The sequence below is a fragment of the Aythya ferina genome (genome assembly GCF_964211825.1).
Source record: "Aythya ferina genome assembly, chromosome: 8".
NCBI lineage: Eukaryota > Metazoa > Chordata > Aves > Anseriformes > Anatidae > Aythya > Aythya ferina.
In genome coordinates, this window is record NC_140304.1 from 3,414,852 (window position 1) to 3,438,843 (window position 23,992).

Sequence of the window (23,992 nt, forward strand, 5' to 3'; positions counted from 1 at the left end):
ACCCTGTTCGCCTTTTCTGGGTTAATCTCAAAATGAGAGAAAGTTTTCCAACAGGGCCAGTTAAGTTACCGGGTGTCTTTGTGGCTGCAGAAGCACAGACTGCTATATATACAGTCCTGCACCTCTCAGGTGGCTCCACTGCAAAGGGAGCTTCTCATTATTTTGTCATGTAATAAACCTTTTACAGCCATTCCCACATTGTTAACATCTGTCAGGGAAGGACACTAGATACAGGGTCAGCAGCAGTACCACAGAAGGACTATATGTGGTCACACTTGGCAGAGGGTTGTCTCGTGGGGTGGCAGAGCTGTGCATATCTCCCAGGTGTCCCCCACATCCCTGAAGAAAGGTAGGTGGGGATGTTAGCACTGGGTCTGGTGCACCAAGTGGTCTAGAGCACAGGCTCTCTGTAGCTCACCTGTAACTCTCAGGTAGTCATCGCCGTTCCTGCCCTTGGCCGCGTGTCGGGACACTGACTGGAGGGGAAGGGCTCTTGGGTGGATGTCGCTTACTAAGGAGCCAGCACATGTTGACACCACAAACAACTCATCTCTGAATGTTTTCTGCAAGACTAACTGAGATAAACAAGCCTCAAGAGCAAACAGAGGGGGGAAAAAAGCCAACAACCTCAAAACAAACTTTAAAATGCTAGCCCAGCCTATTCTCAACCTTTGTGAGCAATGCTTAAGTGAGCCAAGTTCTCTGACAGCACAAGTCATAAGTGGACGAATTTCACACACAAAAAGCATATGCACAGCAGGCCTCTGAAACAACAGTGCTAGAAGACAATTTCTAAAGGTCAGAATTATTATAGGACATTAATTAGCAATCAGATAATGCTCAAATTGCCTTAGCAAATTTAGACACTGTGTAAAGCCACATGCTGCAGAGGGTGCAGCCACCTGAAAAGAATTTGGACACTTTAACCGAAAATATGCCTTGCTCAGAAGAGAGCTAGAAGAACATAATGAGAAAACAATATGACTTCTCTGAAGTAATTAGGAAGTGGTATCGAGAGTAAATAAGCTTTTGCAGAACAAGGTATGAGTGAAGCAAATAAGAGCAAATAAACCAGCAGTCAGGGTTTCTCCAACAGCAGAAAAAAGGTAGATAACCCTTTCTTTTAACAATGGTACTTGAGATGTTAGCAAAAGGTAAAATGTCTTTTCAGAAAGAGGACATTACAAAACAGACAGAATACACATAACGGTTCCTGATCCCAGATTTATCAACAGTCTTTCCTCTGCCATCAGTGATGTCTTTATTTGGCCCCCAAAGGGCTGAGGTAGGTCACACAGATTTCACACAAGATGACATGCATTTTTAGAAGCAGTGAAAAATGCTAACTCCATTGTGTATATTTTTTCATTGCTCTTAAATTCAAAGTAGATCAAGGCTGGATTTATATCTGTTGCAGTTCAAATGTTGCCTTACTACTATCTTTGATAAAATGATATTGACTAAAAGAATATTTAAGTTACAGATTTTGGTGAACTAATCTGCTTATTTGTTAATTATATGCATTTTTTAACAATATAATAGCTGTTGGAGGAGAGTGATAATTGCTCTAACTTTTCTTCCTTGTTATGGGAGGCTGAATGGCAGACCTGAAGCTGAATTTTGAATATGTTTATATTTAGTGAGTTAGCTTCATTCATTGTAAGAAAGAATTGAAGCTGGAACTTTGTCTTCCATTTCTGGCCTTTCAGCTTGCAACAGTGCAGGGTGGCTGGATGTCTCTTTTTGATCTAAATGAATAGGTTTTAAAGGCTTTTTGTATAATACATAGATATGTATATGATGATGTATATATGTATTTCCCTAGTGGCATTTGCTAAGAAATACTTTCATGACTACAACATTGTCTTAAGCTACTTATTACAGGTGGATGTGAAAACTGTAGCCAATTTGTCTTCTCAGCTGTGAGAAGAATCTTGTAGTTAACCTTTCCCTGTGAATACTCAGATAAAGAGTATAAAAAGAATTGGAAAGAGGATACATCTTGTAAAACATGGAACAAGAAATTTGAAGCTAACTGTATCTATTTTCCATTATGAAGTTCCACTGAATTGGTTCAACAGCCTGAGATAAAAAGAGATGAAGATTTTTTTTTTTTTTGATGGGGACATGTAGATTGAGGTGAGAACTCTCCAAAGATTATCCGACAAGTGCCAGCTTTTAATGAATCCCATTTGTTTTCTTGATTAAGTCTGCTATTACCCCTGTTTAGTCTTGTCACGAGCCCATTAGCTGGAATTCTCATATCGTGGATTAGAAGAGAAATTAGTGTACAAGAGCAGCACTCATCATCAGTCAGTTTTCAGCATATTTAATATAGTTTACAACATATGAATTCAGGAACCTGTAGCCTTGCACATATATATATAAATATATACATATGTAATAAATAACTGTTCTTTGCAGTGAAATTCACAGGCCAATAAGGGTTGCAAATACCAGTTTGTGATAAGATTGAATATCACTAATATATTTACAGCTACAAGGTATCTTCAGTGATCTTGCATTCGACAGGCTCTGTCAGGTCTATGATTTGTGAGACAGAAGTTTCTTTAGAAAGAAATGACTCTTGAAAGGTTTTAACCTCTTATTTCCAAAAGATAAGCATCCAGGAGGCTTATCAAGCCTTGTGGTCAAAAAAGTACGCAAATGTTTTGGAAGTGTTTAAAATGCATGTGCTGAGTACAATGTAAAATTTGTACAGATGTAGCAGGGTTTTGAAGTTCCTGGCTTTCTTGAAAATGTTGTGAGAATAACCCTTTAAGACATTTAAATACCCCTATCCTTTTTCAGATTCTCTAAATGAAAAGAGCAGACTAGGGTGAAATGTACTTTTTAAATGACATTTTTCAAATTTCAAGAGAGATCATATGATCCTCTCCTGGAGGTGAAGATTTGGACAGTGAAATTTGCAGAGCTGCCACAGAAGTATTTCATCAGTGACAAGAGTGAGAGAGGACTGCGACTGAATCATGGGGTGATGCCCTGGCATTATTCTGTAATGGGAAACATGACTTTGCTAGCTACTTGGAAGCAAACATTGCAAATATTTGGACATTATGCCATTACTTAATATTACCCATTGTATGTCCTCTTTCTCTCTCTTTTATTTATTTATTTTATGTCATTCTAAATGTCTAGGCTAACTTGTTAGCATTTCATTTTTTTTTCCTTTTTTTTTTTTTCCTTTTTTTTTTTTTTTTCCTTTCTTTTCCTCTTTTCTACCCTCTTTTCTGTAAGTCCTGAAACAAAGTGGGATCTTGATCACTCTGTTCTCTTCACTTAAATCTCCCACATCCTTTTGTATTTGATGAACAGTGTGAGAAACATCCTGTAATCAAAACGAAAACAACTCCAATCATATCACTGTTCCACAGGAGCTCCCAGAGATGCCTAGAAGAATTTACTGCATTTCTGGGCCCACAGGGTGTTATGGAGAACAACAGCTGGTAATCACAGCTCTTTAAACTATCTGAATTACTGAAGGAAAATCCTTTTCCATATCCTTACCAAGGCTGGATCAAACACAAGGACCCATTTCATAACTAACCGAATCTGAAAATTTCAAATCCCTGCTTAATAAACAGGAAAATAACCATCTTTATAAAACTGGTAAACAACCGTGCCTGCCTCTCTAAAGAATTATTTCCTAAGAATAATTTTGATGGCGCAAAAGGAGCGTACCTCTCACCAAACACACCATTTCTAAAAGCCTATAGTTTCCTTGCACAATATTCTCTAGCTACAAGACCCTTTTCTTTCAGTAAATGTATTATAACCCTTTCAGTCTGTTCTGTTTTACCTACTCGACACCATGAATCTGTAACAAGGTTAGGGGTGAGTAACAATTTAAATCTACTTTCAAATACAGCTGAAAAGCCTATTATAGATGCGACCTTGAACTTTAATTGTATGAAGACAGCTACTTTCTTAGTGTTCACACAAGTGACAGAGTTTCTTGCTTTTAAGTCTGCTTGGACTTCCTGACTGTATTGACAACTGTGTATTCTGCCTCTAGACTTAGAAATAAATAAATAAATAAAAACACTAAGTTTCCACACTGTGTATCACCATAGCATCTATTGAAATTTGTATTGATGAAGGTTATTAACATATTTGAGTTGGAGAATTTAATCTGGCTAATTATATGTTTTTCTTCCTGCTATTTTAGTAGGCTACACAAGAGGCTGCTGAAATCCAGCATTTGTTTTCAGATATACATTGATGCTTTTTAAGGAAATTATTGTAAAGAACCAGAGAATTCTTTAAAACAACATTGGTCACAGCGTTTCCAGCATCAGCACAAACCGAGTAAATAAGGGAAAGCTTAAAGGATCCATAGAAGGTAAACAAAGAGTCTCCATTTGTGGCTGGTTTGTAGTGGGTAACTGAAAATTCTGGTAGTAATTTGGTGATCTCATAGTTTTATACCTTTCTGGCACCTCTGATGGTAAACCAACATCACCAAAAAAAAAAAATAATACAAAAAAAGGTCAGTGTACCTGGCATTAACACCTGTAGTCTGTAAGCTGTCTTCATAGGAATATAACTTCTTTGCAGCTGCAGCTATGGTCTTGATGGAAAAGATCAATTTCAAATGAAAGTTTGTGCTTCATACCCCAAAGATTTCCATTAATTTTTCCAGTCATTGTAGCTTCAGCAAAGATGGTAATGTGATTATGTATGTAGAAATGAGGCTGCTGCTAATTCAGTGCAAACAGATTGCAAATGGATCTCAAACACTGGTAGTAACTACGGATCTGTTCAGCCCTGGAGTAGTTGTGTAAAAGACCAAGTGAAATTTCATTATATGTAGTTATTTTGTTTTATTTTTACCAACTTTAAACCATGCTACTTCTGTCCTCCTAACCATATATATATATATATATATATATATATATATATATATAAAAGTCTTCAAAATACTTGATCAAATATTTCATCTATTGTTTAGATAAGAACATATTTATCATTTGTTTTCATTAAAGAAAGCATGATGTTATGTGAGTAGATCTGCCTTTATCAGACCTTTCACTCAGAGAAGTATGATATAGAAAGGAGAGCCTTGTAATCCTTCCAGTACTCCCTGTAATGCACACTTGAAAGCACCTGAGATGTGAAGTGATGTTCTGAGTTACTGATTCCTGTGTGGAAGCACATTTGCTCTCTGTTAGCTGAAAATTTAAAAGAAATTTTAGACTTTACAGTTTGATTCTGTCATTTTTGGCCAAGATAACCTCATTCTATCTTATTAGCACACATAGAATAGCCCTTGGAAAAAGAAATTCGGATTCAGAGCTACACTGAAAGTTTTTGGTCCCTAGACAGAGATTTGAGATCTTTGTATTTCCTCTTCATTCAGAAAATGAGGCACAAATTTTTAAAATGAGATGCATTTTGAAAGATTATTATCTAATTTGGTAATTCAGCTAATGAAATGCAGCTAAGTGAATATAGCACATGATATTAATTAGTAGCAAGATATATGTCCTCTTATGGTACTTATCAACAATATCGGTGAAAGAATGTCAGCAGGGGCACTGTGGTGTGAGCACTGGGAATATTGTGTAATGTTGCATGCACCAATCCTGAATAATATTGACTTACACTAACTCCTCAGTCAGCTCAGCCCCTTCCGCTTACCAAAAGCTTTCCCATCTGGAAGAGAGATTCATTTCTAGGAGGAATGTAATGAGAGTCTTCATGGTGTGGGCATTTGACTGATTAAACTGTTATATGCCAAATCCCTTTATGATGCCACAGAAGGAAGAAAAATTAATAAATAAATAACAATTAATATGCTACACTGAATAATATGCAGTGTAGCTTTGCAGCTATGCTAGCAAGCTGCTAGAAACTTCTTAAAATGCAAAGAAATTTTTACTTTCTTAAATGTTTTTTTTCTTTTGAGCTGTATTGAGCAATTATGCTTCTTCAGAGGTGGTTAATTTTTGTGAGCAGAATATTAATAATTTATAAGTGTGTTAAAGGTATTGATCATACAAGGGTAGAAACATTATGCCTGACTTCCTTCTGTAATCCATTAAAAAAGGAAGTGAATTGCTTCAGTTTACTATTAAAATATGAGGCTAACAGACTGTAGTTTAAAACAGATGTAAAGTTGTTTTCCTGCTTTAACTGCAGTCATCCATCGTAGAGCCGGTGGAAACATGACGAGATTTGCTGGGACTCAGCTGCAGGCACTCCATACAGCAAAGAGCAGTCTGTCCTCCTGCTCCAGGTGCCTTCCTCTCCGTCTCTGTGCCAGCTACGCCCTGCAGGCAAAGCTCCCTCTGGGTCCTATGGGCTGATTTCAGTAGCTGTGGCTGAATGCCTTGGTTTCTTCTTTTTGTGGTCCTGTTTCTGGGCTCATGACACTGTATTTGGGAGCCGACAGGCTCTGCCTGAGTTCTCCTGGGGAAATGGTGAGGGACTGGAGGTCTAGCTGGTCTCTTAGTTTTCTTCTGCCCTGACCATTTTCTCATGTTTGACCCAAAAAGCATGCATAAAAGTTGTAGGTGTGCATAGTGGGTAACCGCAGCAGCATCAGCGAGGCTCGTTGGGTCAAGGAATCTACCTGCATGGTACGTTTTGCTACGTCAGGGAGTTACTGTTTTCTTGACTCAACTACGACATCATCGGCATAAGCGAAACCTGGTGGGATGAGTCCTGTGACTGGGGTGTTGCGATAGATGGTTACAGGCTCTTCAGGAGGGACAGGCAGGGTAGGCGAGGTGGTGGGGTGGCGATGTATGTGAAGCAGGGGCTGGACTGTGTGGAACTTCAGGTCGGCGATGGCAAAGTTGAGAGCCTCTGGGTAAGGATCAAGGAACGAACGAATAAAGGGGATGTAGTTGTGGGAGTCTATTACAGACCGCCTGGCCAGGATGATAGCACCGATAAATTATTCTTTACAGAACTAAGAGAGGCCTCGAGATTAACTCCCCTTGTCCTTATGGGGGACTTCAACTTGCCGGACGTTAACTGGGAGTGCCACACGGCTGACACGAGCAAGTCCAGGAGGTTCATGAAGCACCTAGATGATAACTTCTTGGTACAGGTGCTAACGGAGCCAACTAGGAAAGGTGCCCTCCTAGACCTGTTGCTAGAAAACAGAGAGGGTCTGGTGGGAGATGTGGTGATTGGTGGCCGCCTCGGTCATAGCGACCATGAAGTGGTTGAGTTCAAAATTTATGGTGACAGAAGGAAAAGTGCCACCAAAACCTCATCCCTAGATATGGGGAAAGCGGACTTCAGGCTGCTCAGGGAACTAGTCAGTAAGGTCCCCTGGGAAACTGCTCTTGAAGGCCTCGATGTCCACCAGTGCTGGTCACTCTTTAAGCGATGCCTCCTAGAAGCACAAGATAAGGCAATTCCAAAATATCGCAAGTCAGGCAGGCGGGGCAGGAGGCCGGCGTGGCTGACCAGGAACGTTCTAATGGAGATTAGGCGGAAACAGAGAGTGTTTCGCTACTGGAAGGAGGGCCAGGCGTCATGGAAAGAATACAGGGATGCTGTTCGTGTTTGTAGGGAGAAAGTTCGAGTGGCCAAAGCACAGCTAGAGTTGAAGCTGGCTGTGTCTGTGAGAGAAAATAAAAAGGGTTTTTTTAGATATGTAAATGGAAAAAGGAGAACTAAAGAAAACATAGGGCCGCTCCTTGATAGGGAAGGTCTCCTCACAGACGATGACGTAGGCAAAGCAGAGACGCTTAACGCCTTCTTTGCCTCTGTCTTCAATGCCGATGATGGGCTTCGGGACCCAGGGTGCCCTGACCTGGAGGACCGGGACGGTGGGGATGACAAACTCCCAACTGACCCTGAACGTGTGCGGGATTTGCTACTCCACCTGGATCCCTACAAGTCCATGGGTCCGGATGGGATTCATCCCCGGGTGCTGAAAGAGCTGGCGGATGTCATCGCGGAACCTCTATCAATTATTTTTCAACGATCCTGGGAATTTGGAGAGGTCCCAGTAGACTGGAAGCTGGCAAATGTTGTGCCAATTTTCAAGAAGGGTCAGAAAGAAGACCCTAGCAATTACAGGCCTGTCAGTCTCACGTCAGTGCCTGGTAAAATCATGGAGAAGTTGGTTCTCGGACTTATTGAGGCGCACCTGGGGGACAAAGCAGTCTTTGGTCCCAGCCAGCATGGGTTTGTGAAGGGTAGGTCCTGCCTAACTAACCTGATTTCCTTTTATGATAAGATCACCCGTATGGTGGACCAAGGGAAACCAGCTGATGTGATTTTTTTGGACTTCAGCAAGGCTTTTGACACGGTTTCCCATAGGATCCTACTGGACAAAATGTCCACCATACAGCTAAATAAAAACATCATACGATGGGTGAGCAATTGGCTAACGGGCAGGGCCCAAAGGGTTATGGTAAATGCAGCTGCGTCAGGCTGGCGGGCGGTCACCAGTGGGGTCCCTCAAGGCTCCATTTTAGGGCCGGTACTTTTCAATATTTTTATAAATGATCTGGATGTAGGAATAGAGGGTATTTTGAGCAAGTTTGCTGATGACACCAAACTTGGAGGAGTTGTGGACTCGAATGAGGGCATAAAGGCCTTGCAGAGGGATCTGGACAGGTTGGAGAGCTGGGCGATCACCAACCGCATGAAGTTCAATAAGAGCAAGTGCCGGGTCCTGCACCTGGGACGGGGAAACCCTGGCTGCATGTACAGACTGGGCGATGAGACGCTGGAGAGCAGCCTAGAAGAGAGGGATCTGGGGGTCGTGGTAGACAGCAAGTTGAATATGAACCAGCAGTGTGCCCTGGCAGCCAGGAGGGCCAATCGTATCCTGGGGTGCATCAAGAACGGCATCGCTAGTAGGTCAAGGGAGGTGATTGTCCCGCTCTACTCTGCGCTGGTGCGGCCTCACCTCGAGTACTGTGTGCAGTTCTGGGCACCACAGTATAAAAAGGACATGAAACTGTTGGAAAGTGTCCAGAGGAGGGCTACGAAGATGGTGAAAGGCCTGGAGGGGAAGACGTACGAGGAACGGCTGAGGTCACTGGGCCTGTTCAGCCTGGAGAAGAGGAGGCTGAGGGGAGACCTCATCGCAGTCTACAACTTCCTCGTAAGGGGCTGTCAAGAGGCAGGAGACCTTTTCTCCATTAACACTAGTGACAGGACCCGTGGGAACGGGGTTAAGCTGAGGCAGGGGAAATTTAGGCTGGACGTCAGGAGGGGGTTCTTCACAGAGAGGGTGGTTGCACACTGGAACAGGCTCCCCAGGGAAGTGGTCACTGCACCGAGCCTGTCTGAATTTAAGAAGAGATTGGACTGTGAACTTAGGCACATGGTCTGAACTTTTGGGTAGACCTGTGCGGTGTCGAGAGTTGGACTTGATGATCCTTAAGGGTCCCTTCCAACTCAGGATATTCTATGATTCTATGACTCTGAATTGCTGCCCGATTTTGTCGCAGTTGCATAAATAAGGCCTTAAAGCTCAGGACCAAGGTGGGATGTTTGTGACAGGAAGGGCCATTGTCTTTGAAACCAGTTAATACAATTCCTATTCTTCTGTTCCTGTCCTAATGGAGAAGGAAGAATGATATAAACTGGAGGAAATAAATGATTGGTGAATAATTTTATTAATCAGATTCCTTCTGGAGCACCAGTCTCATTATTTGTTTATCAGCCGGGCTTCTACTAAATCTATTCACAATTAAAAAAAAAAAAAAAAGTGAACGGTATCGAACTGATCCTTAATTAGGGCAGCTGAGATGTCTTGTATAATTAACTGGGCTTTGTTCATAATTATTTCCTGATAGGTGGAATTGTTTTGTACAAGTAACCAAGCAATGGTAATGGTAGCACGAAGAAATGATTTTCAGTGTAAAATAATGGCTAGGCTAACTGTGCTTAAGTTCTGTGAGACCTACTTGTTCCCACTGACATCTGAAAGTAATCATATCACTTTGACTTGTCCACATAGGAAAGTTTTTGCAAAATCAGGTTTATCTGTGTAGAAATAAGCATGTATTTGATTTTTTAAAATGCCTCTCTTCTGATTTGTGCTTTTTGATGGTCAGTGTGAGGTTACTCCTCAGGCAGCAACTCCTGAGTCCTGATGTACAAGTACCACGACAGGACTGTTCGGGAGAGTTTCTGTTCTCAGAGCCCACAGCTTTAAGCTGGCACCTACAAGGGGTCTTGTCAAGCATCACAGCCAGCACCACGTGCCCTGCATGGAGGTGTAGACACCACTCTGGTTCCAAAACTGAGGTAAGACCTCACTGTGATGTTTGTGATTCTCTGAGAGAAGCTGGGGAAGCTGTGGGTGCAGCCTGTGCTTTTTGGGGAAGTTGTAGCAGGCTCCAGGGCATGGGAAGTGCCATTTGCTAGAGCGTTGCCTCTAATTTCAAGAAAACTAGTATCTGCTCTAATCTAGGAAAATTGTAGTTGTGTTACAACCTGAGTTTTTTTGGGATTCATTATGAAGCTGCATGAAAGAGCATGTGGGTTAAACAGGTTCACTGCTAATTAACACCTTTGCTTCTAACAAAGTAGCTCTTTGCTCCTGGGGCTAGGCAGCATGTGAGGAGAAAAACAAGCAGGGAGCTGTCTGCAGGCTCTTTCAGGGCTGAAGCAAAAACTGAGTGTATGTAAAGTTTAGGGAGCAGGGCAGCAGCCCTGCCACCAAGCAGGGAAGCCCGGTAACTCAAACACCCAACAGCAACTGAGATCTTGCCTCTCAACAGCACTAAGGCAGAGGGGTTGGATTGGTATGGCTGAAATCAGTTTGTTTCTAAAACTCCAGAGCTCAGAAAAGCTATGGGTTCCTTTTTGTATAATTTTCTGTGAGATTTGTTTAACGTGAGTAGTCATCCCCTGAGAGATCTTGGACGGTGCCAGGCTGCATTCAGGCTAGGAAGCACAGAATGGAAGCCGTGAGAATTGTTCAGCTGCCTCTGCTCTCTGCCTGGCAGCACCTCCCTTAATCTGCTCATTTATAAGGAATCTGGTGAATTTGGCTCATTGCTTTCTGATCACTCTGTTGCCAACAGTGAAGCCAAAGTCCATAAGCTGTAGAAACCTTTCAAAGTGTCGTGAAGATGTGAACAATGCGACTGCCTATTCCAAATCTTAATCATTGAAAGTGTGGTGCCCTGGGGTGCCCTGACAATCATTGCCTTTCTCATTCTCCTCCTGAATCAACTGACCCATTACCTATGCCTGTTTTGTTATTAGCAAATGCCTAATTATTTTTTTCGCTGTTGAATTACTTGCAGCTCTCTTTAAAGTTTAGTCAATAAGAAGATTAAAACATAAATGCCATTAAATATGCTTTAAATATCAGACCTATTGAAATATTTCCAGGTTCTGTATCCTCTTAAAAAATAATCCCCATTCAAAACAGAGATGAAATGTCAGCTGCATGAGTGTCTTCTGAGTTTAAGATTGGATTATACAGGGAATTATGTAGAGTAGCTTTGGAAATCTGATAATGAAAAAACTTTGGACTCTTTTATTTATGACATTTTAAACCGCTGTAACATTTGGGGAAGTTTTCAGCATTGTACATATACTGCTAACCTCGCGTGTAAAATTTTCCTGGGTAACTTCATGTGAATTAAAGGTCATACAAGCTAAATTTAGATTCAGTCAAGCTGGATTTACTGGGATTTGAAGGTGATACCTGGATCTGCATGAGGTTGTAATGGAGGTGCGGGCAGATGAGGCTGTTGCTCTCAGCCACCCCATATGGGATGCTTGCTCACTCCATAGGGAGCACAGTGAGAGAGTTGCCAAAGGTTAATGTTAGCTGTTATGGATGTCCTCCTGAATCATCCTCTATGGGAATCCCACATCTCAAAACAGAATTCTCTACACTTCAGTGCCAAGTTATTAAAAAGTGTAGTGAGCCCTGGGAGTCCCTCAGAAAAGGGCCAAATGAAGCCTGATTACAGCCACTTCAATTTCTATGTTTAAGTGCAGTAGGAAAATGCTCACAGAAGGTCAGGACAGGACTTCTCAGCTACTCCAAGCCCTGAAGCTTGTATCCAGCATGGGATGCCGAAGTGTCTGTCAGATGTCTGGGACAACCCTGCATCCTCTCCCTGTAGGCCTGCCACCACAGCAGGAATTAAGGGATCCTCAAGTCTGCCCGACGTGCCAGGGAGCCGGACTCTCTGCCAGGAGGTGCAGAAAGGATTCCTTTCCAAGGCTGCTGGATATGCTGCTTTTGGAGGCAAAGAGCAAAACCTGAAAACCAGCTTGGCCTTTTGCATTGTGTAAGCACAGCAGGACTGGAAAAATGCCAGGTCACACAACGCTGGGAAGGGAGGGAGGGAGGGAGGGAGGGAGGGAGGGAGGGAGGGAGGGAGGGAGGGAGGGAGGGAGGGAGGGAGGGAGGAGGACTGTGAATAACCCCAGCTCTTGGGTGTGGGTTTGCCATCTCGCTCTTCCCAGCCCTCTGGGTGGAGCAAGTACATTGCAGACCCCAGAGCAGAGAAACACAGGACCTCTGTCTCTGGTGAAGTCTGCAACTGGTGTTCATTGGGGCTGGCAGTGCGTGGCTACCAGCTCCTTTCACAAGGCAGTAGCTGAACTGGAAGACATGCCCATTGATGTAGAAATGCTCCTGGAAAATATTGACCGGGGAATTTATCATAAATATGCCATGAATCTATGAGCTAGTGGGAAATGTTAAAGCAAACATGTTTAGGACAGAGGCTTTCAAAACAGGCCAGGAAAATTCTTATTCCAGCAAGAGGTGACATGCGCTTATTCTTTCTTCAGCTGGCTAAGCAACAGCGGGAGTGTTTCCTACTAAACAGCCTCATTAGCATAAGAATAACTACAGGGTAAATTTTCAAGCTCATTCCAAGTGAATTCGAGGGGAGGGGGGAAAATATTCTTTTAATATGCGCAACTCATGCAAACAATGATATGAAACTAATTCATTTCATCATATTATCACCATATCATATTAACTTAAAAGAAATAATAATGCAACATGGAAATGTTTGCATATTAGAGAGAACTCTCATTGTACCCTATTAGCACCATATCGTATTAGTATTGCATTAGGCTATTATGCTCCAGTGCTAAAATGATGAAATCCCACTGTGAAAACTGATATTGAATTCTTGTAATGTTTCAGAACCATTTTTAGCACTGCATATAAATAATTCATGGAAGCAGATCTAATGAATTGATGAAAACCCCCCATCCCTTGACATTGTGAGAGTATTTATGAATGTAAAGTCATGAACAGGATTTTTTTATTATTATTATTATTTATTTATTTTAAACAGGGTTGGGCTGGGACTGAAATGTCTGGCTTACCCTCAGCCCCACGTCACTTAGAGCACCGGGCTGGGTGGCCGCATCCCTCTGTGGACACAGTAAAGGCAGCATCTGTGTGGCGAGCAGCCCAGGGTCGGGCAGCGCGGCGCTGACCTCCCTGGCATGCTGAGCTGGGCACCCCGGGCTCCCAGCAGGGTGACGCCCAGGCACCGGGGCACTGCTGCTCTGGTCTACCCCATCGGCTTCCTGAGTTGTTGAGGTCTGAGGCTACCAGCAATTTTTTAATGAGAAATTATGTATTGAACTTGAAGGCTTTAGTGGAAATAGCCCCTTAGCTTGCAGAGCATTTGAATCCTACAATGTGGCTGTGATGGTGGTTGTTCTGGTGTCCCGGTGACTATTTAGGAAACCAGAGTTCTGTAGCAAAGGGAGGTGTGATGAACTAGTGAGATTAACCCAGCCTGTAGAGGCCCCATGAGGAGTAGCCCTGATGCAGAAGCCATCACCCATCTGTGTGCCCGGGAGAAAGGGAGGAGTTGTGGGGCCGCTTGGAGCAGATGGCCTGCTTGCTGGTCGGTCACATTGTTCCTTTCCCTCTGCTCTCTCCAGGCTTACACTTCATCCCTCTCCTGCTCCTCTGGCTGCCTGCTTTCACGTCCAATTCCATGCAGCGCTGGGGTCCCTAAATCCAAACCACACTGCTCCCCAGGCTACTGGGAAAACAGTAACATGGAACCCCTTTGTAAACGCATTAGCTTCCTTTTTATGGAGGTGTAAGTTGAGAGTAAGAGATGTATGCACAGCAAGGCTGGCTTACTGTTCCCTTTGCTTTCCAACAGGACACAAGGATGCTGGCATGCTGTGGATCCTGCTGCTGGGCTCAGAGCAGGAGCCCTGGACTGTGGATGTCGTATCTTGAAAGTTTATTGGGCTCCTCAGGCTTGTCCTTTCTTCAGTAACCTAGGACGCCTCTGCTGTGCTTGCAACAGGAAGCATAAATCAGATGGGGAATTACTATGTTTTCAGTGCAGGAGGCAGTGATTTGGGGGAAGTTTCTCTAAAGGTCAGCGGGAGTCACGTGCTCTGAATGGTCTCCCCTAGTCTGGAGATTTCAAGGGAAAAAAATCAACACCAGGCTATGGGATGTTTCTGGTTTTGTGGGATACAAGGTCAATGCATTTATGACCTTGTTTTGAGCGGAGGATGAGTGGATGAGGTGTGAGATCCCAGGAACAGCATTATGCAGAGAAAGACTAGGTGAAGAGGCGTGAAATATAGGGTCTATTGTGGCTTCTCTTCATATGCACAGCTCTTTTCTTTATGATTGGATGGAGAAATGGATCCATTCATAAGAGTTTGATAGCATGGTAGTGTGGGAGCATTGGTTTTCTCTCTGTTCTTTTTCTTTCCCCACACATAGTTTTGGTTTTCCATGCTTTCCTCCAGAATATATGGGTGCAGAGATGCTGAAAGAGATCTACTTAGCTCCTGTGTTTTGTGTCCAAAACTTGAAAAATGGGCAGTGCTTGGAGTTCATCCCAGCTGGTTCAACTACTTCTAGTTTTCACTGGTGATATTAAACTACATGTACATCACTAGTGAAAGTAGTTCTAGTTCTTCCTGTAGTCCGTATATACAATTTATGAATAACATGCAAGAGAGGAATATTTTCTTGTGGCCTATTTTTCAGTTAAGTTGAATACCAGACGTCACGTTTGTTTGTGATTTATGTAGAAAAGGGTTTTCCTCTGCGAACTGCAGAATTTCAGAGATGTTTGAGTGTTCACCTAATTCATACTAAAAATAATGAATTTTTAAAGTTGGCATGTGAACCACAGTAGCAGCACATGCCAGCTTTACTCCAGCAAACAAAATCACTTGTTTATTTCCCTGAAATATTTTATATATATTGATGGGAAATGGACCCTACGTTAGGGCTAACTGAACAGTCAGTAAACTATTAATGTGATATGCTGCCAAAGTATTGTTTTAAATAGATTACAGCAGCTTCTTGTGGCTTACTGAATTTGTTTATGTAGGTCAATATGGCCTAATTTTTCCTGTTGAAGGTCTTCTCCAATTATAACCATGGATCATTTTAGATGAACATGACAATTCATGAATAGTTCTACCACTATAAATATCAAGTGTTTAGAAAGTACAACTTAACCTCCAAACACTTACTGCTATAATTACCACTGAGTATCGCGGTAGGATGGGAGCAACTGTTGGTGGTGAAGAATGACGTATTTTATTCCAAGTGTGAGTGAGAAGACGTACTTTATTCCAAGTGTGAGTGAGAACATTGCTGAGATGCTCGCAGTGCCAGGGGAGCACATCGGCAGTGATGAGGTGGAGGAAGGGAAAGCTGTGCTCGTGCACCTGCAGGAGACCCTGGTGTCCTTGCCAGCAGCACCTGCCATGCAGCAGAGGAGCAGCTCCTGCACCGGAGAGATGCTGCGTCCCCCAGGCACAAGGAACACTGTGCAGTTTGCCAGTCAACAGGTATGGCATATCCGAAATATAAGAAATGCCTTTTGCATTATTAACTAAGAATTCCTATGTGCTTTACTGCAAATCTGGCAGGTTCAGTGAGATATCTAATAGGAAATATTATCCCAGATTGGGCTGGTTCAGTGCTGGAATTGTTTTCAACATTCATGAATAACTCTTCCAATGGCATATTGGATCTCCAGCAGAGATTGGTATTCAAACAGCATACTGGTTTCTGGGCACAAATGTTCAAGTCTATTTGCCACTCTTAAAACATGTTTTAATCATAAGTTTGGAGCTTAGATGTTGGTCCTGCTCCCCAGTGAATGAATAAAACTGGTGTGAATTTGCTTTTGCACTTCCTTGAATTTGGCGGCTGCGGTGCTGGAAATGGCTGCAGTATAAGTTAGCAGTGCCCAAACTTGCTTAGTTATTTCAGCCTCTCCACAGCTCCATGCTTTCTACTATCTCCTGTAACTGCAGACAGCACATCTCCTCCTCGCTGCTGCATGCTTTGCTCTTACAGCAGGCAAAGGATATGTCTGCATCACACACTGTAGTAGGGTACCAGAAATAGCTTCATGGGGCTGTGAAGGGGCCATCCAGGCTGGATTTCCAGACTTCTCCTATTTTCAGGTAGCCTGAATCTCTCTACACTGCACCACAGAGAAGACATACTTCAGCGATAACAGGGTTGTATTGCTTTAGGAAAATCTCTCCCTGTGCACACTGTATTTCCTTCATTTTGCCAGGGAGCACTGGGAGACTGGGGCAGGGGCGATGTCCTGGCCTGTTGCGCCTCATTGTTTCCCTGGAAATCTGCCCAACCCTTTTTGTCCTTCACCTCAGATATATCTCTCCTAAATCCCAAAGCTTTTGTTTCCCTGCTAATTCACATTTCTGACCCTTAGAATCTTAGGTTGGACTGCTAGTGGTGTTGACTTCCTTGTGCCTATCTCTGTTTCTAAACAGCAGGGGGGAGAGTTTCTGTGAGAATCTGAAAATAGACAGATTGAAGATATCCACAGCCCTGTGTGAGCTGGATTGCAAACAGCTAAGCTTCTTAAAAATTTGGTTGGGTTTGCTGTATTCACACATACCTCAGTAAACACGGCAAACACTCCTTGGTTTCCAGAGCATCTCAAATGAGTGCACTCAGCTACGGGGACTGACCTCACCGGAGCTCTCAAGTGAAGAAGGGTATGACAAGATAGAGGAGGACACCAGACTGGCAGTGAATTGCACAGAAGAGGTGTCCTACAGGAAAAGTCATGAAACAGGAAGCTAGGGGAGCAGCTTAAGGTCTGCAGTCTGTCCCGTAAGTGCTTTTTGGAGGGGAAGCAGAAATGCCACTTATCTGTTGTGTGTACTGTGGGACTCTGTTCCTTCAATGGTGAAGGGACAAAATCATGGATGTGAAGTGGATCATAAAGTAAATATTGAGATATTTTTGAAAATGAAGTCAGTGAGCTACAGGGCTGGGCTTCTACAGTGATGGTGAGATTGTGCTGGTGCCTGACCATCGAAGGACTAAATCAGCGGTTGTATGGGTGGACTTGGTAACAACACTGCAGCTGGATTCAGTTGTGTGGAGTCATCGCTGGCAGCATAGCCCAAAAGCTCCTGGGAGAGGCTTATGGGGTCTGCCTGAGCCGTAGCAGAATCCTGGCAAGCAGAAGATGCTGTGCACCTTCTCCAGAATGAGCCTCTGCCAAGTAATGTAGCAAAGCCCAATGGTAGTAAGCCTATGGATTTCATATGGATTTCATGCAGCTTTAACAGGCTTCTGCACAGAGAAAACATCCCGCCTTTGGCAGAATAATAGTTGAATTACTCGAAGTCCAATTACAATCAAATCTTGTTAATTTGTGCCCATAACTGGAGATTCAGCAAGAATGACAAAACTTTAGCAAGTTAGAGAGGAAGTGGTACACACATTTTAAGAAGTGTGGCTAATGCATTACAGAATTCATTATCACCTTACAAACTTCTTCACACTCCGGAAAAGGATGAATGCTCTTAATTCATTTATTTTGACAAGGTTTGTTTCTTAAACATCTTTTGTTATAGCTGATAAGTTTGCACTAAAAAAAAAAAAAAAAAAAAGGAATAAATTGTAATTAAGGAGACATTATAATAGCCCCTTCTTATCAAGTCTGTGCCATTTTTGGGGGTACTAACTGTAGCATGCATGGATAGAAGTGAACGTGCTTCACTTTGTTCTGCTCACAAAAGCCACTTAGCCAGTGCTTGGCAAATCCTTTCTGCAAAGCAGCAATACCAGTGACTTCATTTGTCATCCTGTTGGGGAGCTGTTGCTTTTTTAAAAAACTAAACAACCAAAACAAATAGCTCTAATTTGGCATGATACATTTAGAAAAAAATAAAATAACAAGGAATCTTTATATCATGAAAAGGGTATCTCTGGCACTCTGAGAATGTGATACATGGAAGAGATTTGAATGAATTTTTATTACTATTCTTAAAATGTTTTCAGTTTGTTCACTGCTAGCATATTGTATCTCACTGAATAAGAAATACAGTTTGGGGGAAAATAGATCAGATTTGCGGGTCAGAGGTTCTGCAAAAATGGGATTTGAACCTAAGTGCAGCAACCTTGAGGCAAAGCTGCCCTTCCTTGAATGCCAGACGTGAAATGAGGCTGATTACCATAACCTGCACTGTCTCTTTGATTCGGACGGTGATGGAGGCAAAGGTCAGCTCATGGCATGAATCTTCATACTGATACTTGGGCCACCCCCATCCGCAGACAGGCACTTTTCTTTTTTGCCAGTAGCACAGCGGCTACAGATACCTGTATCTGACTGTGTACTACTTGTAAATCTATAATTAATTACCATAGGTTAAACAGACTAAGGAAATAACTGGAGTCTTTTTGAGGAAATGTAATCGTCGATATAGCAAGACCCCTGAATTATGGATTCAGCAATGATTGCTATTACAGAGATGGCATTAGACGAGTATCATTTTGTCAATTAACCTTTTTCAATTCATAGTTTATTATAGCCTCAAACAATCCATTTTTAAAGACTTTTTTTTTTTTTTTTTTTTTTATTTAAACACAACTCTTGCTGCTTTAAACACTTACTACCTGCTCTTTAGCCTTTTAACATAGATGGTTGTACTTGCTTAGCATAATGGTCCCTGGGTCACAAGGCTAAAGCAAACCCTTTTAATTTATTGGGGATGTCATTTTAGCTGAATATTTTGAAGATGGCAGAATTTCCTAACTTTCTGATGGCACATCAAGCCAACCAAGGATACAAATGTATCTGTGTTCCTGGGTCCAGCCACTTTACCCTACTATAATTTAAGCTTTAATTTCATAACCTACAGTGCCCCGGCTACTTAGCAAAAGAAAAAAGCATTCTTAGTCAAGACTATGTAATAGAGACTTCTGCAATAGCAGATAAAATGGCAATGACAAAGTAATTATCATAAAAATGATTCTTTTCTAAAAATACTTTAAAAATTCTCTACTGTAAGAAAGGGAACAGGCTAGTTTTGATGAAAAACACATGGGAAAATGGCAATATAATTTCTTTGCTATACAAAAACAATTATTTTTTTTTCTGCTAGAAATAGTGTTGCTGTAGCTGCTGTGGTAGAAGGGTGGAAGAGAGGCAAGGTTTGAGGGGAGAGGTAATATTTTTTATTAGAACAATTGACATAGTTGAAAAAAACAGAAACGCTTTCAAGGGGCTTGTGTGTCTGAAAGCTTTTTTTTTTTTTTCTCCAACTATATCAGCTGGTCTAATAAAAGATACTCCTTCTGCCTGCAGTCCTTGCTATTTTTGTACATCACCATCTCTGTACAAATGATTTGTCCACTCAAAGGACAAAGAATTCTATAATTTTTAAAACTGGTATAATTTGGTTAAAATTGATTCTGCAATACTAAAAATTTAAAATGCTTCATTAAAATGCTGAGAACTTGGGTTTGGCATTGTGTTTTAAAGAGAATAATTGTAACTTATGAAGGAACTACATATAGATGAGAAAATGTGGTCAACTCTTCCCTTCAGTAGCTTTGAAGCAGCAGTAATCTAACAAAGCACCTTTCTCTTGCTGTGCTGACAATGAGTCCGGTGTACAAAAAAAGAAATTAAACAAAAAAAGACATTTTAATTTCAAGGTTCACTGGAAAAAACATGAAAAAAAATCAATGTTTGCCAAAGAGAAAGACAAACTCTGAAGGGAGATGAAAAAAATGTATTTACAGGATTCACAGAGAACTTTATAAATAATGGGGCAATAAAAAAGAAAATAAAATATTTGTCCACCCTAGCTCTAAATATGTGGGTTATATTCCCAATAAATCCATTACAATGAGATAACCTGAAGGCATCATCAAATTACATTGTTAACAGCTCGAGTATTTATTACAAATAGGAAAACAAAAACAAACAAAAAAAAAAAACAAACACCCAACCAACCTGACAAACAAGCAAAGAAAAACCCCCAACCAAGACCAAAACACCCTATTGTGATAGCGTTAACTAACGATTGGGACTGAATCCGGGTTTGCCCTTGCCCCTCTCCTTGCTACCAGCTGCGTTGAGGCCTCTTCTGCCCTGTCCCCTCTGAAGTCTGTGCCACCAGTGGGTCAGCTGGAGTGGCTACCTCCCCACCATGCAGCTGCATCACCCCACAGCAATGGTCTTCTGCAGCCCTGCACTCACTGCCTTCCTATTAAGGGTCCCTTCCAACTCAGGATATTCTATGATTCTATGATTCTATGGGGCAGCATGGCACAGCATGGGGCTCCCACGCCGCCCTGCACCGCAGTGCTCCCAGGTCGTCTTCTCTTCTGCACAGGCTGCAACCTACAGCCTCGTGCGCTGTAACAAAGCTTTAAGTTCATTTCTTCCCCTCTGTGTCCTCATGCTCTGTGAGATAGAGCATTTATTTTCTTTCAAGTCTGGAATCCCGACTTCACAGCTGAATTTCCTGCTCCAGCCGAGGCTGTGGGAGCCCCAGCTCCTGCACCCCTACAGGACAGCCTGGTGGCTGGGTGGCTGTGGGACGGCTGCAGGCACACCGGTGGCACCCAGGGCCTGGCCAGAACTGCCCCGAGCTCTGGTGGGTGCTGAGCTGCTGTGCTGGTGCCGATTAGCCCCGTCGGTGATACCCCATCCTGAGCAGGCACTGCTGCCCGCATCATGGAGCAGCTGCACGCAGTGCCCCCCACCACAGCTCCTGCCCTGCTGGAGCGCCGCACAGGGGGACAAGCCCTCCGTTCCTCCTGACTCCCGGTAACATCCTCACACAAGGACCTGGCTGTCCCCAGGCCCACTGGCTGTGCACTGTGGGAGCGGCAGGCTCTGCTCTGCTCCTCTGGTGCTCCCCACATGAGCACAGTGGGTGCTCAGTGCGGGGCAGCCTCCTGCTGCCGTGAGTGCCTAGGCAGGCAGCAGTCACCGATGCATTTCTTTCTCCTCATTATTTTTTTCCCTGTTCTCCGTTTGATCACTCAGCCGTTTACCACAATGGCGAGATAAAAATGCAGTGCTTCATTGTTACGCCAAGGATCTCTCTTAACCCAAGGCTTTTTAGTGCATGCTGAGAGCAATGCCGAGCTTTCTCCTGGACAGGTGAGGATCAGGATTCCCGAGAGAAGACTGTCCAGCTACGGTTTGGGACAGGCTTTCTGCTTTTGCCGTGCTGCCTCCGGCTGTGCAGCGAGTGTGCGTGAAGCCTGTAGAGAGAGCTACAGCTTCAGCTATCCATGTGGCACAGGCGTACACTCCACTACTGCTCTGCTTTCAGCCAGCAACTGGGAGCTTCGAATGGTTTGGGTATTTAACGCTTTATCTAAATCAGCCCCCTGCTTCCCTTCAGCATGTTCCTGGAGCCCTGGTGGGGTGGCAGAGCTGCAGCTGTGGGCCCCTGGGTGCGTGGGGCAGGCAGGGCTGCTCCGGCTGCCTCCTTGCCTCCAGCACCCAGCCACGACTGCAATGGCAGATCAGGCCTGCACGCTGAGCCAGCCTGGCTAATGAACTGCACATGGCTTTTAATTAGATTCCCTGGGCACATGGTCATCTTCTGTGAACCTGCTCCTGGGTGGGAGATGCAGGGATGAGCATGGTCTGCCCAGGAGCCTTTGCTTCCTGCAGCCACCCTGCCCTGGTGCCTGCACCTCCTGCCTGGAGCTGTTCTCCTCTGGAGTTAAATCGATTTTGCACAAGCGCTAGTGTTCAGGACCAGACCTGTTCTCTCTGCCAGGTTTGTAATGCCTTTCTCCCTATTAGCTTTCTGATACTCAGCTATCACGGCTTTCTGTAAGGATGTTTAGGTTTTATATGTACTTTGTCTGACATATAAAACACTTTATAAACTTTATCCATTTAATTCTCCTACACTGTGCACTGTGCTGTAGGAGCATTATCTTCACTTTAAGATAAGGAGATTTACATTCACACAAAGCCAGATTGGAATTGGGGTAAGGACCAGGCTCAGAGCTCCAGATGTGACGATAACCTGCTGCGTGCTTAAGGCAGTAGATTGTACAGCTCTTTCCCAGCACAACGTTGCAGGTCAGGCCATGGATTTCCTTCTTACAGGCTGCTTTTTGTTTCAGATCGGGCTAAACCTTGCTGGATGTTTACCGTTCATTTCAGGTAATAGAGCAGGTAAGCTTCTTTATGAAACAAAAGGTGTTCCATGACCACAGCTCTGAGGAGAGTAACAGGGACTGGAGTTTTTGGCTAGCTGCTGACATGTGGTAGAAGATAGTAGGAAAGACCTAATCTCTGGTATTTAAGTAGGTAAAAAGGAATGCAACAAAGAACCCAAACATTTCATCTGATCTTCCAAACTAAAACAACTCAGCTTGCTTTGTCTTCCCTTTTTTATTATTTTTTTTAAATTTTATTTATTTATTTGACTAATTGCATGTGTCCGCAGCCATCACAGTATTTAATTTACAGTCATTAAGTCAGACTGCCCGATCAGCATCAAAAAACATTTACAAACCATGGGCTCATCTATGCACATCAACTATGCTGTGCTAGCCTCAACCCTCCCGAGCATGCACTGATGCTCTTGGGTTTGGAAATGAAGTTGGTGCTGCTTGGCTGGTTTGCATCTTACTTGAAGAAGGTTTTAAAGAACCCAGCTCCTGAGATAGACAGCAATTTAATGATTTAAGTGAAGCAATGTCTTGTCAGCTGCGGAGTTGGTTCAGGGTCTGTAAATCTGATCACACGCACTGAATACTGTTAAGGCTGGATTCACAACTCTGGGAGGAGAAATCAGCTCTTACTGGACAAGAGGATTTTATACTCAATAATTAGGCTAAATGAAGCTGTTACACAGAATGGTGGCAAAGAGCCACATTTCGCTGGCATGCTATAACATCACATAATGCATGAACGTAGTGTATGCAGTAGGTGCTGGTTTCTCCTTCCAAAATTTTTATTACAGCCCTCACTGACACTTCATTCTCTGCCAATTCCTCTGCTCCCTTCTCCTGCTGGCAAAAATATAGCAGGACACCTAGAACTGTCGGCCTTGGCAGGATCATGTGAATATGCTGAACACATACATGCTGATTAATTCATTGCCTTAGCAACTGAAAAGTCTCACATTATTCGGTCTTGTTTATTGGCCCTTTCAGAGCTAATGTGAGCAGTAAAGATCATCCACAGGCAAAACACAGCATCCATTAACTCCTTGCACCTGCAAGGACCAAAAATCTCCTTCGATCCCACGAGATTACCTGTTCTGCAGGTAAGTGTTTTTTGGTACACAAGACCAAAACCCCCTCCTGTACATACCGAATACACAGTGTTAGCCTGCTGAACTTGCTATTGTGCCACCAGTGGCAATACACCACAGCTTCCCCTTATGTTGTAGGTGTACAGACGCAAGGTGTAAGGGAGCAGGGAGTCTCGCTTTTGGATAAAGGCATGCAGTTGGAGCCCTTGAAGGTGCAATGCTGGTTTCCCCTCCGAGAGGCACCCAGTCACACCTGCCACTGCTACGTTCCCTCCCTGCAGCGGCAGAGGCAGCAGCAACTGTCAGCGCTGTGACCGCAGGGAGGAGCCGCGGGAAAGAGATGTCTGGGGAGTCACTGCAAGCACGGCACCTGGGTGCCTCTGCATGTACATTAACCATTAAACGGAGACTCATAAATCCCTTGCTTTTACAGATTTTGCTTCCAATGTGCATGCTGAAGAGGAACCTCCTCGCACACAGCCTG

General features: G+C 43.3%; 1 protein-coding gene across 1 annotated transcript in view; it reads left to right on the plus strand.

The window, feature by feature from the left end:
* Positions 1-17,882, plus strand: part of LOC311440273 (uncharacterized protein) — a 233,276-nt gene extending 215,394 nt beyond the window's left edge. The window contains exons 23-26 of the mRNA XM_084526954.1: positions 4,193-4,363; positions 10,056-10,248; positions 14,115-15,780; positions 16,741-17,882. The gene's annotated coding sequence lies outside the window, so the exon portion shown is untranslated. The remainder of the gene's footprint in view (positions 1-4,192; positions 4,364-10,055; positions 10,249-14,114; positions 15,781-16,740) is intronic.
* Positions 17,883-23,992: the final 6,110 nt, after the last annotated feature.